The sequence below is a fragment of the Pseudochaenichthys georgianus genome, chromosome 23 (genome assembly GCF_902827115.2).
Source record: "Pseudochaenichthys georgianus chromosome 23, fPseGeo1.2, whole genome shotgun sequence".
Classification (NCBI taxonomy): Eukaryota; Metazoa; Chordata; class Actinopteri; order Perciformes; family Channichthyidae; genus Pseudochaenichthys; species Pseudochaenichthys georgianus.
In genome coordinates, this window is record NC_047525.1 from 6,194,297 (window position 1) to 6,199,614 (window position 5,318).

The 5,318-nt window shown below is 40.3% G+C and overlaps 1 protein-coding gene across 1 annotated transcript in view; it reads right to left on the reverse strand.

Annotated features, from left to right (window-relative positions):
- LOC117468390 (protein Wnt-5b-like) overlaps positions 1-5,318 on the reverse strand; it is a 143,357-nt gene that overhangs the window by 74,543 nt on the left and 63,496 nt on the right. Inside the window, 1 exon segment of the mRNA XM_071201798.1 lies at positions 266-358. The gene's annotated coding sequence lies outside the window, so the exon portion shown is untranslated.

Genomic DNA, 5,318 nt, shown 5'->3' on the forward strand with positions numbered 1-5,318 from the left:
AATGTATAGCAGGGGAATTTAAATCCCTATTACTATTTTTTCTTTTTTTAAGTTAAGGAATGTCATTAAGACAAAACCATACTTTCTTGTCACTAAAAGAGCTTAAATAAAATATATGAACCCTTAAGGATATGAAAAAACATACAAAATAAAGGGCTTCTATTCCAATAGTATTATAATAACATTGTAATACTGGTATAGGAGTTACATAGCGTTTCAAAGCCATTTAGAGTAGTTGTATGGTCAGATTCGTAGCATAACTTACTGGGTTTATTGCCGGCACAGTTGGAGGAACAAGGGGGGAGGAGGAGAGGAAAAAGCACCTCTCTCCCAAAGTCTGCTTAGGTCAGCACCCAACCTGGAGAGAGAAAAAGAGAGAAACACAGATATAAATCCAGGGATTGTGTAAACAAATAAAGAACAGAAAGGAAAAAGAGAGGAGGGAGAAACAGAAGAGGCTGACGAGAAGAGAGGGAGAGAGAAAGGAATCTGTGAGTCACTGTTTAACTGTGGGCTGCTAAAAGTCGGCTAGCCATGTTAAAATACTGTCTAGGCACACACACAGCAGACACACACACACACACACAGCAGACACACACACACACACACACACACACACACACACACACACACACACACACACACACACACACACACACACACACACACACACACACACACACACACACACACACACACACACACACACACACACACACACACACACACACCAAACTCCTCCAAATCGGCCTGAAACTCAACAACGGTTGGTACAACACACTCATATTAAAGCTGCACAGATCCTTCAGCCTCTCGCCCAGTCGACTGTCTAATGGTTTTCAGTTGGACAGCAGCCACACACACCTCCGCAGCACATTCCTCCAACGTAATGAGCTGCTTTTCTCCAAAGGTAAGAATTTAGGCGAAGGTCAGAAATAATTATTTCCATTTCAGAAAGTCAAGCTTTGCAGCAGAGTAGGAACAACGTTATCATCCAGCCCCTATGGGATTAATTATTGATGATTTTCTGAGAAGAAGTGGATTACAAATAGTTTTTCTCTACAACAAAGATGCTTCAAAAAGATGGTGCTCTGGTTTTAAAGGCAGTATCTATGCAACATCACTGTCCTTCTTCAGCTGCCTCTGTGACAACCTTTTTCACTTACATATTATGTAACCGCTAATAAAAGAAATAAAATAGAAAACTTAACTTAAACTAACCTATCCCACCTGCACCTGTGTCCAATATATACAATTACACCAGGTGCTCAAATCACCCAGTGCCAAAACATGCCTTCAAAATAAAAGCATGGAACTATTTTAATGAACTTAAATAATAACACTAACTAATTATACATTTACTATAAACAAAATAGCAAGAAAATACATGTTTAACTATTAAATAATATAAATCAAGATAAACATATTATTTGAATATATAATCGGATTTATAGTTGAATCTTTTAAATATTAGAAGAATTATAGCTTTAGCATGTTAGCATGTATATATTTGCTAATTACAACTCAACACAGTTGAGATATCTTAGTCTGGGCAAAATGTGTACACTGAAAGAAGTAACAGTTGCTAGAATAATTAATAACATGAGCCCAAAATGATTGAGTGTTATGGGATCAACAGTCCAATGATATAAAACTGAAATAAACTGCAGATTCTCTCGTTTTAGCCAACTGGAACCAATGAACATTAAACATTTTTAAATGTTGAATTACCTAAATTATTAATCACTAATCAAAATGTAATGGTTAGATTGCTGGAGAACCATCCACTCATTATCTCCTCTGGGTGTTCCACTGCTTATTATTTTATCAGGTCATCTATTGCTGTAGGCCTTTTGCGCATTAGGGAACAGATGCAGATATTAATTCAGCATCTTAGTCGCACGCTAGCATCACAGCTATATTAGTCCTAGAGATTGTTAGATGTATTCTTCAGTATTTGTGAACACACATAGAATAATGTAAACACCTAAAGAAGGTGTCTTTTGCTTAATCACCGTTGAGTCCAGCCCATTGGATGAGAAAACAACATTCTAAATGTTTAATTTAAAGCCACAAGAACTGACTTCATTCACAATCTAAACATGGACGAAGTTGCTGAATATTTTATAAGAGCCAAAGCAAATTACAATGGGGGACTGATAATTATGCAGCATGTGATGTTGACTTCTGCTCCAGATTCCTGCTTCATCCGACAGAACCAAGCGGAGAAAGACAGGAGAGGATGGACAGGGAGGGGGGGGGGACACGTGGGTTCTTTTTGGGTTTCTTTGTCTCGATGTGAAACCAAGTGAAGCTCTGACAGAAATGTGACAGATACGTGCAATGTCAAAATCCGGCGGGCTAGCAACCATTCTAATTTGTCAGGTGAGAGTGTGTTTTGCTAGCGTGGGAGGTGTGGTGCGCTCCGTGTCTTCCTGTCTGTGCAGGTGTGAGTGGATGTGCATAATGCATGTGCGTAGACACTCAATGCCCCTCCGCCGGCTCTCTGTAGCTTCCTGTCAGTTCAGCTTGTCATTCAAGCATCAAGAAAGAGAAACTTTTTCTCTGTTTAAAATGTGTCAGGCTTTTTCTCAAACACTGGGAAAAGAGCAGAAAGGGAGAAAACAGCAGCAACGTGTTGACAGGAAACGCCGCGTATTGGAACAGAGAGATTTCACCACGCTAACAAGGAGGATTTTTCTGGTCTTTTTTTCGGGTGGGTGTTAGTTAGAGTGTAACAGAGACAAGAAGAGAAAAACAGCAGGTGAAGGGAATGTGCGATAGAGGCTGAATTCTCTGACTACACCTTTATTTTTAGACTACATTTACCCAAAAACCAAAGCCCATAAAGGAATACATTTGAACTGATTAGTTTTTTTGTCGAGCGCTAGATAAGATATGACTCTCAGACATGTATCATACTTGCCAACCTTGGAAGCATTTCAAAACCACCGCGGGGGGGGGGGGGGGGGGGGGGGAGTGTGCTAGTGGATCATCGCCGGAGCTGTATTAGATTAACATTAACATGCTTATTGTAGCTGTAAGTGCACTCCCTTGCGGCCTGTAGCACCATCCTTGATGGAGCATATTTGTGGGCTGGAACTGTATTTTACAGGAAAGGAGTGAGCAGAGGGTCGTGTTGTCGATTCTTGTTCAGTTGTCTGTGACTATCTTCCTCACCCTCTCAGACTTTGAGTTGCGCGCGCTGCTAAAGAGACGCCCTACCATGGAAACCAAACAATGGTGTAGCTGTATTAAAGTCCGAGTGGAAACAGTCCTGAGTAAATCTGATTTTGTCAGAAATCGGGAGAAATGCGGGAGAAATATGACCCCGGGAGGAAACCGGGAGAGGGCAGTGAAATCGGGAGTCTCCCGCGAAAATCGGAAGGGTTGGCAAGTATGGTCTGTATGCTAAATATGAAGCTACAGCACAGAGACCGAGAGACGGTTAGTTTAGCTTAGCATAAAGATGAACAGCTAGCCTGGTTCTGTGTGAGTTGGTGTGAGTATAAGTCTAGTCATTCACCTCCACGACAAGCAGACCCATTCAAGCCACTGTTAGCGCTAGCTAGTTAGCCTAGCTTACTAGCTTCTACTTTTACCACAGCACAGAGACCGAGAGACGGTTAGTTTAGCTTAGCATAAAGACGAACAGCTAGCCTGGTTCTGTGTGAGTTGGTGTGAGTATAAGTCTAGTCATTCACCTCCACGACAAGCAGACCCATTCAAGCCACTGTTAGCGCTAGCTAGTTAGCCTAGCTTACTAGCTTCTACTTTTACCACTTCGAGAGGAGCCTACAAACTTGACAGGATGCTCAGTCATACTAAATGTTTAATGCTGTTAAAGGACATAATAAAACCACTTACATATAAGGCTATGTGTGCTTGTTGAGAAAGGAAAGGTAGAAAATATCTTGTATGGTAGCCTATGTCAGCCATACAGGGCAATGACGTGCGCCGTTACATCGCCAAGCTTTCAAATCTCATAGTTCAGAGAAAATATGCTGCAGTTTTATCATGCTTTTCTATTTCTGAACAAAACAATTTGGCTGCATCAAATATTTGTAATAATTATTGAAAATCTGAGGAAAATAACCGACACAAATTGTAATTAATACAATTTCGAGTTTTCATGATATACCTTTAGTTAAAATATTAGTCATTATAAAAGAGCACAGAAAATATAACAGCTGCAAGGATAACAGCGTTAAGTATTTGCACTGTATTGTTTGAAATATATGAAAAACGGACATGCTGTATCGCGATGAATGAAATAAAGGTGGAACCTGTCCGCACTGAATATGATTGAGCTTAGAGTCGGGTCACTTTCCGTTCAATCCAATTAACCCAGGAAGTGGACATTTAAACCATAAGAAAATCCCCATCGAAAGGTTATTTAATATTCAATCTTTAAAGGCATTATTGAGACAGAGTAGCGCTCTTATCTGCCAGTAAATGAATTACAGTTTCAATTTGCATGTTGAGTGAATTGAACTGAAAGTGCTTCAGACCCAGAGCGTCCAGCAGAGCTGTGTGTCTGCTGATAACCAGGCTGCCAGCGCAGGATTTGGCAAAAGCTGAATTTACACTTTTGCAAACAAAATGCCCAATTTTTTGACTGGCGTGAATATTGTTAGAAGTCCATGGCACAGGGTGGAGGACACAGTTTGCATCACATTTGTTTTAATACTAGATTCATCATGTTGTGCAAAAGACGGAAACATAGGGCTGTACGAAACTATATATCGAATTCTGAAATGCAATTACTATTAAATACCTCATGTTGGAATTTAAATCATGAACAGGATTGAAATAGTTTACCTTGAAAATAAACTGTGTAGTTAGAATTTTGTTTTTGTAATATTTAATCGAGCAATTTGAAAATGTTAAGGTTCAAAGCCAGGATAGATCATTTAAGTCTCAAGTGGTTGACATTTCCAAAACATAAATCGACCTCTTTCAAAGGGAGTTCAACCGTTTAAAATCAGAGAGATACTATTACATAACACACATACATTATTACAGGCTTTCTTTGCGTGAATACATGTGATTTCATTTCGGATCAGCAATTTCAGCATGCAGCATAAAGTGAGTGCAGCACATGTGCTCCAGCTGCTCTCCGGCTGCACACTGCTGCTTCCAGAGACAAGGACAACAGCTGACCTGGTGCAGCACGGTGCCTTTGCTACTTGGAAACAGAGCGTCTCTAACATTGAGTCGTGTTTGGAGAGTTAGCCCTGACGTGAGAAATATGACAACAGTCCCTAATGCAACCAGACCCTAAACCTGAGTTTAGAGAGGAGAGGAAAAGAGGGGAG